Here is a 12,911-nt window from a genome sequence, read left to right as displayed (position 1 = left end):
TCTCTCTTTCTCTCTTTCTCTCTTTCTCTCTTTCTCTCTCTCTCTTTCTCTCTTTCTCTCTTTCTCTCTCTCTTTCTTTCCACTTCCTCTCTCCATCAACACAACAGTCCCATCCACCTCTGACTCTTTTGGAACTCCTCTGCTGTGCACACAATGATTCTGAAGGGTGGGTTGTCTTTCAGAAAACGGTGCCCTGACAGATAAGTACAAAGATACCTTTGCTTTTAATGTCAGGCAGGAACACGGCTCCAGCTCTCCACCCTCTGCTTTGCAAGTCCATTGTAACACAATGTAAAAGCACAGATCTATTAACCTTTCGGGAACAATGGAGATCAGACATTTTCTCCTTTCAGTAGAAAGAGCAAAAAGTCTCTAAAAGATAGGAGAGAGAGAGAGAGAGGCTTCACAGAGCTATTGAGTGATAATCCACCCATTGCATAATATTTCGATGACAAGTGTTAATGGGCTTTAAATGTCAGGTGTTGTAACATAACCCACTGTCTACATAAAGCAGTAACCAATATTTTGTATTTGCTTACACAGAAATAGTTACCCTCCTGTCTTTCCCCTCTGAAGAGCAGCTGGCTGGGGTGCGTGTGAGTGGGAGAGAGGTGCCGCAGTCTGACTTGCTTAGCAATCGAGAGGAGGAGAGAGCATCCTGGATTCGCAGTAGGCTGCTCTGTGGGAGGAGGAGTGAATGTCCTTCCCTCCTTGATAACAGCATTAATGCCAAGCCCACACATTCCTGTGTGCTCCGAGGTGGATTTATCAGTACGAGCCCTTTCCACGAGCTGGCACAGCGGAGGCTCCTGCGCCGGGCGATGTTGTGACCCGTTCTGCTTCCCTAGACGGGGGCTTGAAAGTGAACGTGTGTCTGTGCACGTGTGCCCGTGTGTGTGTGTGTAAATCAGACAGGTAGATGTCCTTGCACTGCTGTAATTAACTATCGTTTTACCTCTCTTAACTTCTTTTCCTCTTTTTGGAAACCCCAGCTAATTACAACGATAACAGAATGTCGATGCTGTAGCTAGTCCTTTCCAAAGCCGTGGCTCCAGCAATGTCTGCAGAAGTATATGCCAGTGTTCTTGGTTCTCATGCACTTTTGAAAAATCAGTTTCTTCTTGCGAATGAACCACACATCCATATATACAGCCTGGACAGCAACAGTGAGGCCTGTCCCTGAGTCATTTCCTTGACATTTAGTTCTGCAAACCGTCTTTGGCAATCTTTCTGGACCATGTGGTAGCCAGGGCCATGTCCAAACCACCTGAGTTTGGCCTCCCCTGATGGCAGTCAGCACTTGGGTTGTTAATTCACTACAGATGTCAGCACTTCTCATCTGGAAGGATCTAATGCCCTGGGTGTACCTTGTTAGCATGCAAGTCCCTCGCAAAAAAAAAAAAAAAATCCATGCAAGTTCCCCCTGGAGAATTTTGTAAAATGACTGAAACAACACTTGAAAACACTCTTTTTTTCCAAATACTGTGTGGAAACGGTGCATTTTGTATCGTAATAGTCCAATGAAAACTGTTTAAAATGCTGAGAGCGGTGAATCAGCCATTCCAGAACCGAACCTGACGCTGACACGTGCTGTGCCTCCGCGCTCAGAGGTTTGAGATTTCCTGACGTGGCCTTGGAAGAAATCTGTGTGGATGTTACCAGTTACGCAGAGGGTGAAAGCACGTGGAATTCCAAGGACGGAATAATACAGCCTTGTTGGCTTTGGCAAACTACAATTTTTAGTGATGAAAACCTGAGAAATTTGGGGTCAGTCCCACAAAGGCTCACACATATGCTTATCTTTATGCCTAACTCATGCGTGCAAACCATTAGAGGGTTTGGCCTCTGACACGGCTTCAGCAGAGTGTTCAGTGCTGCAACGCCGCGGGTGTGAGCTTGTCCTTGCTGAAGTGAGTGGGACTTTCCGTGTGAGCAGAGGGAGTTACGTGAGCCAGCAGAGCTGGCCCGTAAGTGGCTAAAATAGTAAATTAGCTACTCAGATGTTGTGAACTTTAACGTAGCGCTTTCCTCCAACTTCAGAGGGGAAAAAAAAGGAATCTTTGAACAGCGGCTCTATGCTGGTTTTCATGCTTATATTATTTACTGTGGTATCGACCCAAAGCCCAAATGAGATTCCCATTTCTTTGTACCACACTTAGGCAAGCAATCACTGCTTGGATTCTAACCATCTTTTGTATTTTTATATAGAGCTTTAAATTTGGAACCTTCATGTAGGATAGGCTTCATCAGGAACGCTGCTGAACTGGGCAAACCTGGGCTTAATACCATTTCCAGCAGTGGTTTAGGCAGGATTGATAGAGAACTCACTCACCTGTCTTCTGTTCAGTGTCACTCTCCAATACCAAGATGTATAGTTGAAGTTTACACCGTGACAAAAGTCATGATTTTAAACAGCTTTTATTATACGAGACAGGAGCGCCAAGTGCAGGAAGACTTGTAGCTATTAAAAAAAAAAATAAGTGTCTACTAACTACCTAGAATATAAGATTGGTTTTATTTTATGTTTACTGCAAAAGAGTCGTACAACATCAAGCAGACGATGATGAGGCAGTTGGGACACAAGCATTTGGTTGCTGCATCTGGCATTAGCATGGGATGGCAGAATCACTGATCAGGATTTAATTGTGATTTCTTGTCCCAATTTGCATTTCCTGTTACTGTTTGTTGCGTTTCGGCGCTGTGGGTTTGAGATCTGACCAAAAGCTAATTGAAAGCTCAAACCAGGAAAAGTCCACTCTCCTCTAAACAGAGTCAAACAAAAATAAACACCCTCCCTCCCGCTCTTTCCCCTCACCCATTGGAAACGGCTGCTCCGCGGGAAATCGGCATGAGGGATCCAGAACCATTTGTGTCTTATTTAAAGGAGCCTCTGGCTGTAGCTTTTCCTCTGGTCACTCACGACAATGAAAGGGATGAGGGTGAGAGCGTGTCACTCGAATAGAAAGAGAAGCCCAGAAAAAGAGTGGCTGGAGCCTGAGCACCTCAAAAGAAGGGCTTTGAGTCTTTGTGTCCATGTGGGAAGAGCTTCCTTGAGACCATCGGCTTAAAAAGGGGGGAAAAAAAAAAAAGAAAAAAAAGAAAAATAGGGAATAGAACAGCTCATTGCCCTTATCCCTTCAGGGTCTGGTGAAATGGAAGAATCAGCAATACTACAGAATTGTAAGAAAACCCCAACGGGTGGTGGTCCACCATCGCTGTGCTCTGTCATGATTTAATGGAAGACCCCCGGGCCCCCCCATTGTGAGTTGGGCGGTGTGGTGTGGGGAACAGCCCTGGGGTCTGAGCCGCCGGCACAGCCTGGCGGGGGCACTTGCAGCTTTGAACCAACAGCCCCCAGGCCCTGACGGGAAGGGAGCGGTGGCTGATGCTCTTGCCCCACCCGAGAAGTTCCCCCCCCATCGCTCTCTCCCCTGGGCACCCCCCGGCTGGAAGCGGAGCTCGGAACACGCAGTTTCGCCCCAGACTCGGAACGGAAACCCGCCGGGCAGAGCCTGGGTGAGAAACGCTGCTTTCCTTCCCCGGGCCATCGTGCCGGGGGGCGGTCAGAACCTGCGGGTCATGTTGCAGCCCCAGCCGGTCCGGGGGGGCGAGCCACGGCGCTGCGGGAGCGGCACCGCTTCCCCGTTAGCGTGTAAACGAAAAGTAGTTTGGGTCATCACCTCATGATCGGGGAGCGGCCTCCTCCCCGGGCACGACCACCTGTTGGCCCACGGGGCTGAGCAGGCGACATTTTAGCCAATTTTTAGAGAAGCGAGCCCGAAAATCAGCGCAGCCCTTCCTTTAGTCTCTGGCTTAGAGGGGCAGGTTCTGCTCTTGCGGGGGTTGGGGGGGTGGGGGGGTGTTGCAGGTGTGCGGAGCTGGGGGGGGGGGGGGGTCACGCTGCTCCCCCAGCGCCTGCGGGGAGTCCAAAACAAACCAAAACCCCCCAAAAATGGGCCGCTGGAAGAGGCGCTTGCGTCACGCCGCTCCTAGGAGATGCTGCGGGGCGGGGGGGGCTCCGCGCAGCGCCCAGGGCCCCCCCGTGGGCATGGCCGCACCGCCCCGGGACGGACAGACAGACCTGGGGGGGGAGGGGGGCAGCGTTGTTAAATCCTCCGATTAAAACCTCCCCGGAGCGTTGGTTTGGGTTTTTTTTTCTTTCCCGGGCTGCTGAACACAGCCGGAGCGATCGAACCCCCCCGGACCGCGATTTATTAACGTAACGCTCTTCAAATTGAAAGTGCATTTAACCCCCGGCGCCCTCATAACGACTTGGGGGGGGCGGGGGGTGCTGCGAGCCGCCCGGGCAGCAGTGACAGAGCCCAACTTCACCGGGGGCCGCCCCGAGCCCCGAATTCCCTCCCTCCTTCCCGTTTTTCCCCCTCCCTCCCCCGCAGGAGGGCGGGGGGCGGCCGCGGCGAGCGGCGCAGGAGGAGGAGGAGGAAGGGGAGGGCGGGGGGTGGCCTCGCACACCCGCCAGCTCTCACCTCCGTCGGTGATGCCGCGGCTGCCGCCAGCGCTGCCTCTGCCCCCCACCCCCGGAGAGCGCCGCCGGGTTTTCCTGAGGTGAGCGACCACCCCCGGGGAGGGGGGGCTCTGCCCTTCCCCCAGCCGGGACAGCCCCCCCAAACAGCCCCCCACCCCCCCCCGGGGAAGTTTGGGTGCGGGACGGCGGGGCTGCACGGAGCATCATTGTCTGCGGGAGGGGGGACACGCCGGGGAGCGGGGGGGCACTCGGCGAGGCGGCCCCAGGTCGGGGGGAGCAGCTGGAGGATGGGGAGGGAGGTGGCGGCCCCCCCGGCTCGGGGACTGGCACCCCGGGCTCTGCTCCCTGCTCCCCCCCTGGGCGCTGAGTTTTCCGGGGGGGGGTTCGCTGTACCCCAAGAAGGACTTTTAGCGCCAGGGTGGGGATTGATTTGTCCGGGGGGGGGTCGCGGATGGCGCAGACCTGCGGGCGCCGTGACCCGGGAGCGCTGGGGAAAGGGGGGATGTTGGGGTGCTCACCGGCGCCTCCCGGAAAGTTTTGTGCCTCCCGGTGGTGGGGGGGCACCGGGCGGTGTGTGAGCAGCGCGGGGGGGTCGGTCCTGCCCGCTCCCCGCCCTGTGTTACCCCCGGGGCGGGGGTTCGGGTCCGTATCGGTTCGCGGGGCTCAAGGTTTCCATCCCTCGCGTCCAGAGAGCTCGTTAGTGGCGACTTGTTTCCATGACGACAGGACCCCTCGGAGGCTTCGGGGTTATCTATTTGCCCCGATTCTTCTTTTTTCGCTTTTCATGGACCGTATCCATACTAGTATCGTGTTTGGTCACCGAGGAGAAAAACGAGCAAACAAACCCTTCGTGCTCCTCCGGCCCCGCCGCACGCTCCCGTAGCGCCCCGTGATTTCCCCCGCCGGCGTTGAGGAGACGCAGGATGGGACTGAGCAAGTGTCTGAGTTACACGAGGTTGCTTAATACTTGTTTTAGCGCCTGAGCTCCTTTCACGGCGGAGCTGACGCGGAGGAGCGGTTTGCCCGGTCCCGAGTGCCGGGCACCGGGGGTTTGGGCTCCTCCGGGGACCGTTCGGCGGCAGAGAATCCTCGGAGAGGCTTCGCGGTCTCTAGTTGGATTGTTCGAGCGGAGCTGGGAAGCAGTGGTGGCTTGTTGTGTAACTTTGTCACCTTCTTGTGGTGTGACCTTGACAGGGCTCTCACTCCTTTGTACCCCCCCCCCCCCCCGGTCTCAACAAAGGGAGCCGCTGCCCGCTTGCACCTCTGAAGTGCTCTGAGCTCACTAAGCAAAACACTTCCAAGATGGAGTAGCGTTAAAACTAGATACACTGCTACGAGGGAACGTCTCTCGTACATCCCTTTTCCCTAAGGATCCAGGTGAAGAGCCCCCTTTTTCACTTCAGCCTTTATTTAACACAGCACGGGGCTGTTGGCTCCTCCAGCGCCGTGCAGTGATACCACCCAGCTGCAGTCAGTCCTTCTCATCACAGTGGTGCTAACTACCAGCCCCTGCTTCCCGGGTTAGCTTCATCAGGGTCAGGGAAAAAGGAGAGTCTTTAGCATTCCTAAATTTGTAGGATTATCCGCTATGGCAGAGTATACACCTGGCGGGAAGATACAGTAGTAAAGAAGGAAAAGACTGTAAAATTGACTGACGGTCTTGATCACTCGCCTGAGAGGGACCTAAATGCTTTTTTCTGAGAAAGAGAGGGAGCGAGCAAACATGCACTTTGCACTTAATTGTACGTCAAGTTAAACATCTGAAACTCTCCTACCAATTTTCACCGTTTCCCGAGAAACATTTTACCGCGTGTTCTTCTGTTGAGAAGCGTTGGGGGTGCGTAAGAAACGTTTTAGAATATACAGTTCTAAACCAAAATGCTTCCTGAGAGACGTTTGGTTGTGACCCATTTTAGATGGCAGGAGTAGTAAGCTGTAATAGTAGGGGAGCTTCAGCGAGAAGGGTACATTTTTCTTCTTTCTTGAAATGCTCCTTTTAAGTGACTATTATAAGTATCTCTCATACTGTGAAGAAGACTGTCCCCAGCTCAGTTCAGCAAAGTGCTAAAACACGCGCCTCATTCCCAGTGCATTAGTGTTCTCTAATATCAGTAGGCATATCGTGCTTCAAGCTTGGGGTTAAATGTCCTAAAGAATCAAGGCCTGTGACCTTGACTTTGGTATTCTGGTTTTCAGCAGCTTAGTAATGAGACATCTGTCTGAAAATATTGCTTGGGAACTGAGGGCAGTCTGACCATTACTAGCCCTTAGTTACCAGCAAAGTGATTTTATGACAATCCCATGAAAATGATATCTTAGTCAGCATCTCATCTCCTTTGGATGTCATTGACTTAAATTTCCATACCAAACTATTAAATTTTTACTACTTAATGCTGCGCTGTCAGTACAGGCAGAGGGAAATGGATCTAGGGTTTAACTCTGCTTCACGTCCTCTACAAAGCTCAGCCTTTTATTACAGGTGGTGGTAAGAAACAACAGATGCTCTGCTTCAATTCTCAGCCCTTAGTTCCCATGAGAGGAAAAAAAAAATCTTCATTTTGTTTTTTAAGACTGGTAACAGGGCAGCAAGAAAGATAATTCATAAGAAGCCTGTATTATGGTCATTTTACTGAACAGTAATCACTTAAGATGGTAAAAAGACATCTGAGGAGATGAGCTGGCACTGACAAAGGTGTTCTGATTGAGGGAGTGGAAAAAAAACACATAGACCCGAGGACTAAACCTTACAGGTATGGACGATCATGCTGCTTTATATTGTGTTTTACTCAGCGCTATACCAGAGCAGCTCGGGTATAATGAACCCTGGTTTCCATAAACAAACGTGCTGCTGACTGTTCCCATCCAAACTGCGTACTGCTCCAGCTGCAGATGGCTTCAGCTCTGCTGGCGTCTGGAGATAAACTTAACGCTGCTTGTTTCTCTGGTGCTGGAAGTCCCTCAGCTGCTTTGGTGAGTAAGATACTGGACCAGTATTTAGTGGAGGTGGTTGAGCTCCTCTCCCTGTATCTGATCCCCTCGGGACGAGTTGCTGTACCCCTTCCCCAGTCATCCTCTCCCTGTTTATCATCCCGTCTCGTTTGTTTGGAGCGTAGGATCTTCAGTGGAGAGGCTTGTTACGTGCGTGTATTGTGCCAGGACAGATCTCTGCTGGAGCAGCAGAATGTCACTGCCGTAAAATAACAAGGAACGATAGCCAACATTTTTCCTGTGTTGGTCACCGTGGTCTTTGTGCGGTCAGTAGTGACTGTCTGCGAGGCAGTAAGATTGTTCAGATCAGTGCGAAGGTGTAATGGAGAAACTGCTTCTAGTGCTGGTTCCTTAAAATTTCTTTTGCTAAATGGATGTGGAGGGAACAGCTTTCAGAGAAAGAGTTCACGGATCTATCCTCCAGGGACTAGAGGGTAAATAATGGCTCGTTCCTGTTTTTCCTGAGCACCTATATTTGCTGTCAGCTTGCACTAGTTTTCTGGATGTAAAAATAAGGCAATCACGAATTTTAAATATGCATATTAGCTGCAAGGGGCTCATCAAGGTCAGAAACCAGCACGAAAGATCCAAAGTAGAATCTTGAGTCTTTTTTTTTTTTTTTCCCCTCCCGCAGTGTTTTTAGGAGGGAGAAAGGCAGATGAGTTTCCAAGTGTTACTTTTGGAGCTTATGAAACACACAGCTTCGTTTGACAAGGGTGAATAATGATGTTGGAAGGTATGAGAGCTGTTCTGTATTATTCCAGTTGGGAGCTTAATTATGTTCTTCATAAGCTACTATAAAATGTTTACACTTCAAAAAACAGTGTACTTGCTTCAGCTATATTTTTTTGTTCGGTCTTACTTTTCAAAGTCACTGTGCTAATCGGTACTGATGCTTGCTGATAAACTGGGCTTTTAGATTTCGGCAGGGTTATTGCCTGTGGAAGGTTTACAGGTGAAAATCTAACTTCTAAAGCGCTCTCTTTCCTGTTACATACGGCACATTTACTTCTATCTTTCATAAGAATGTAGCTGGCAAAATTAAAATACAACAAAGAATGTATTTTGGCATACCAGTGGAAGGTGAAGTCTTCTGTTTTGGTCATTTTACTCTTCTTAAAGATGAGACTTCTTAAATACAAAGATGTTGAAAAGCTCCTTTCCAACTTTTCATTTACTTGCTGTATTTTTAATGTGTACAGCGATTTCAAAACGATTTAGACTTTTAAGGCCCAAATTTGAAACTACCCAAAGAAATTTGTTTTCTTAATAAACATGTTCTGGAGGAAAACCTCCCCCTGGTCTCTAAAATGCCTGATGTTGCACACCTGCGACTTCACGTGCACAGACTCTCCAGTCACTTTGGAAGTTTTGGACCTGGGTGTGTTCTCTACTTACAAAATAGATGCAAAGTGATACCAGCTCAAACTCCTTCCAAATCTTTTTATCTCTCAAACCAGTAACGGAGTTCAGTAGCTGTAGAGCTCTGCCAGTGGGTCCCACTGGACATGGTGTGGCCTCCTACAGGAAGGGATAGAGTGCGTGAAAAGTTTTATGAGGATTTAAAAATTCAGCAAGAAATATGTCACTTGGTGAAGAGAGAGGCGTTGCAAAAGAGTTACCCAGATAGTGGTGAAGGGGGTAGTGATGGTTAGTGGTGTTAACGGTGAGCAGAAGCCAAATCGCAGGTGTCTGAGCAGAGCAGATCTGGGAGTGAGCAGACCAGGCTGCCTTACTGCTTCGGAAACACAAACAAAAGGATTAAAGGCCGTGAAAGCAAAGACAGAGACGTTTGCTGGCCTCTATAGATTCCGCAGGACAAAGTCTTCATTATCTCTGCACCTTTGCCTCGATTGTAAAAAGTTCATCCACTGGTGATGAGGAATATCTGTGGTGTAATTCTGAGTCAAAAAAGCTGACTAGTGTCTAGAGACAGAGGCAAAAACCACGTGGCAAACGGTTTGTCTTTGCCTTATCATATCTTTGCTCTGGCATCTGGAGAGTATCGAGCAGAATTCAGAAACCTCTGCTCTCGGGCGAATCCTTGAAAATCTGAGAACGGCACAGTGCAGCCTTTGGAACAGTTCAGATTTAAGGCACTGGAGGAAAAAAATAGTTGTTTTTTTTTTTATTCCTTTTCTGTCTGATAACTGGAAAAACGTAGGCAAATGAATCTGCTAGCAGTTTGGAGGATAGAGGATGGATTGCTGCTTCGATTGGCACCCCAGATGCACACATGCTGCTCTCCAAAATGTAAAGACTGAACAGGTAGGCAGGAGGAGAAGAGGAAGCCGTTCCCTGCCTGCGGCTCAGCACCCTCTGTCAGCACGGAACGCCTGCAGGGAGGAGCCGCCGAGCAGGGAGTGGAGGTGGAGGAGCTTTCTCTCTCCAGCCGGCCAACACGCGGCCTTGGACGGTTGCCCTGGGCCCTTCCACTGGCAGCAGCGATGCTCCGGGGGCCGGGGGCTGCCTGGCCGGGCCACTGGGAGCCAAGGTCAGGTCTGGGACCCTCCCTGGGGATGAGGCAGGGAGAGAGCCCCTCTGCAAGGGCAGTGGCCCCAGAGCAGCTGCCCGCTCCTTTGGAGCCTTTGGAGTTGTGGGCTGACCGGTCACACCGGGGAAGCCGAGCAGGGCCCCCTGGTTCTGTCACTTCGTGCCAGGGTGTCCGATGTTGCAGACAGCGAGTCTGTCCCAGCTCCAGTTGGGCAGAATTCTCACTGATTTCCATAGGAACAAGATGTGTTCCTAAACATACTTCAGTAGCTAGAAAGAAACTTCCTAATAAAGCACGAGACTAAAACATTACACAGAACATCAAGCATTGTTGTAGGCTTCAACGCTCCTAACACTGACACGCCTGCAGTCCAAGGTCTGCAAACACCAAACCTGGGGGCAGCCCTGGCCGGAGGGAGGATCAGCAGCTCTCCTTCTGCCCCGAGAAACAACCGAGGCTGATCATGTCCCTGATAAAATCCTCCTTGTTCTAACGGGCACTGTTCAGGTCCCTTGGATGGTACCAGGAGCGGAATTCTAGCAGCAGTGAAGTGTGACGTAATAGCTGTTACACAGAGGATTCACTGTGTCAGGCCCAAAAGGCAGTGGGGTTTCAGTTCACCTGAGGAAGCAAAAGGTCCTTTCCCACACCCATGTGGAGGCTGTTGGAAGGCACCAAGGAAAACGTTGGCCTGCAAGTCTGCTGCTTTCAGCTGTTATACTTTAGCCAGACCGGTTCCTAATGAAAACTTTGGGTTTTCTTCCTTTGGGTATTAACTTTTTTGCCCTCTTTCCCCCCACATCTCACCTTTAGTGCCATTCCTATGTTTCACTTAACAGAAGAACCTTTTCACTTACCAGCTTTTTCTTTAAAAGAAATTGAAATGATGTTCCTAGAGCTTGTTGCAGGTGGGGGGTTCCAATACGTAGCTCATAGATATCTGCAGCTCCTTGCTTGCTTTCCAAAATCCCTGTATTCCATTAATTTTGTCACTAGAAATCCACTGTTCCGTCCCAATAAAGCATCAGGAAGGTCCCTCCAGTCGTACAGATTGTGCCTTTGCCGTTTCTGTTGCCTTCCCAAACATGAGAGCTCCAGGGCTGCTTTCTCACCCAATTCTCAGCTTCTGGTAGTCACAATACCATTTTTGCTGGTTGCCAGGTGAACCGTGGTTATCTCCCGTCTTGCATTGATTTGGTTTTGTGGTGAATATTTTGGAGGTCACTTTTTTCCCCCTGTATTTTCCTAACAGCATGAACATTTATCAAATTCTTCTTCTCTATCCCAGCTGAAACCAGGACAATCACCTACTCCCCTGCCCAACAATTCTTATGCTTGAGGGGGGGAAAAAAGGAAAAGAAAAAAAAGCTTTGTCTTGTAAAGCATGTGGCTGATAGTTTTTCCCATTATATCGCTTCCCAGGTAATTTATATTTTAACATTCAAAAACATAGACAAAATTCTACAGAGGTAAACCTTCCCAAGGAAATTGTGTTTGCTTCAGACACTTCCTCCCGAACGGCAAATATCAATGTTCAATGTGCATGAAAAATGCAGAATAATGGCATTGTCTTACGTAGTCAAGGTTGGGTTCTTTGTTCCTCTCTTGTATAACCATGGCACGTCCTTTGGACAGAAAGATGCAGGATAATGGACCAAACTTCCTCTTCTGCAGATACAAAATAGAATTTCTAAAGGTACAAGATAACCCAAAATGCAGAACGTGAATACAAGGCTGTTTGACTGATTTACGTGCAAGCTGTGTAAGACTGTGGGCAGAAACGGTGTCAGCCCAAACTTATATGGGCTTGAAGAATTTAACACTGTCCCAAATGGGGGAAATGTCGAGCGTGTGTGAGCGGGAACTGAACGGTGTCTTCACAGGGTGGTTGCGTATCTGGCTTCTTGGGAGAGTTGCCCACAGACAAATTGGCCTAGAATTGAAAAGTCATGAGAGAAATGAGTGAGTGGCCGTTCTCAGTAGTGAAATAATTTTTATGAAGCAAGTTCAGTGTAGCCATGCTTGTTACCTTTTTTTTGACTGCGTGGAGTTTTAAGAGTAATTCCTTGGGCTCCTGTTGTAAAGCATTGCGACATGGCAGCGTTGCCTTGATTAAGATGTTGCAGAATTTTCATTTTTAGAAATACTATTGGCAGGGATTTAGAAACCTGGACTTTAGCCAGAAAATAAACATGCACTGAAGCCAACTCTGCGAGGGGATTCTGTACACACGAGTTGGAGACTGTTAATTATGACTTTGTGTTGCAGCCTCTCTCCTCTGTGTTTGGGCAGATCTGTGAATTCCCACGTGAAGTAACTCGGTGGCCGTGTGACGGGAGGGCTCGCTCTGGAGCAGGGCCAGTAGCCAGCGGGGTGGTTGCAGAGCCCCGTCCTGGCCCAGAGCCCTTAAGGGGCTGGTGGCAAATGGAAATGGTCCAGTGGGCTTGGTGCTGCTCTGCTTCCGACCTGGGATTTGTGTGAGTCCAGGTGTCCCTGTCACCGTGTGCTCAGCACCGCTGCTGCAGGGATCAGGCCCCGTCCCTCCCGACTCCCTCCCCTTTCCGTTCCCTCCCCTTGCACCCAGGGCGAGCGTCGCTGCTCGTCTCTTGACTAGTGTCAGTCAAAGGCAGCTCCCTTGAAACTCTGGAGGTTTTACATAAGAGACAAGTTTTACATAAGAAAGCAGCTCACGTCATACATTGCTGATGATAATTACTTTTGAGGAGCCTCACACGCCGAACTGTATTTATAAATTACAAGCTCATCTTGCAACAGGGAAACCATTCATCTTTATTTCGGATTAGGAGAGCACAGGTGAAGGGTTACGGAACAGGGCTCAAATATTTCTTTAATAGGAAATAACTGTTTTCAGGACATGCATCCTACTTTTCTAAGTCCATGGGCAAATTCTTATTTATTTGAATGGAAGCAAGGTCGAGTCCC

The 12,911-nt window shown here is 49.6% G+C and overlaps 1 protein-coding gene across 8 annotated transcripts in view; it reads left to right on the top strand.

The window, feature by feature from the left end:
- SHISAL1 (shisa like 1) overlaps positions 1-12,911 on the top strand; it is a 127,800-nt gene that overhangs the window by 41,459 nt on the left and 73,430 nt on the right. The window contains exon 1 of one of the 8 annotated variants that reach the window (XM_074901738.1): positions 4,454-4,566. The exons of the other annotated variants lie outside the window; for them this stretch is intronic. The gene's annotated coding sequence lies outside the window, so the exon portion shown is untranslated. Of the gene's footprint in view, positions 1-4,453; positions 4,567-12,911 lie in introns of those variants that run through there. 8 annotated transcript variants of the gene reach the window in all.

This window comes from Athene noctua, chromosome 3 (assembly GCF_965140245.1).
Source record: "Athene noctua chromosome 3, bAthNoc1.hap1.1, whole genome shotgun sequence".
NCBI classification, from domain to species: domain Eukaryota; kingdom Metazoa; phylum Chordata; class Aves; order Strigiformes; family Strigidae; genus Athene; species Athene noctua.
This window is presented reverse-complemented; position numbering and strand designations above follow the sequence as displayed.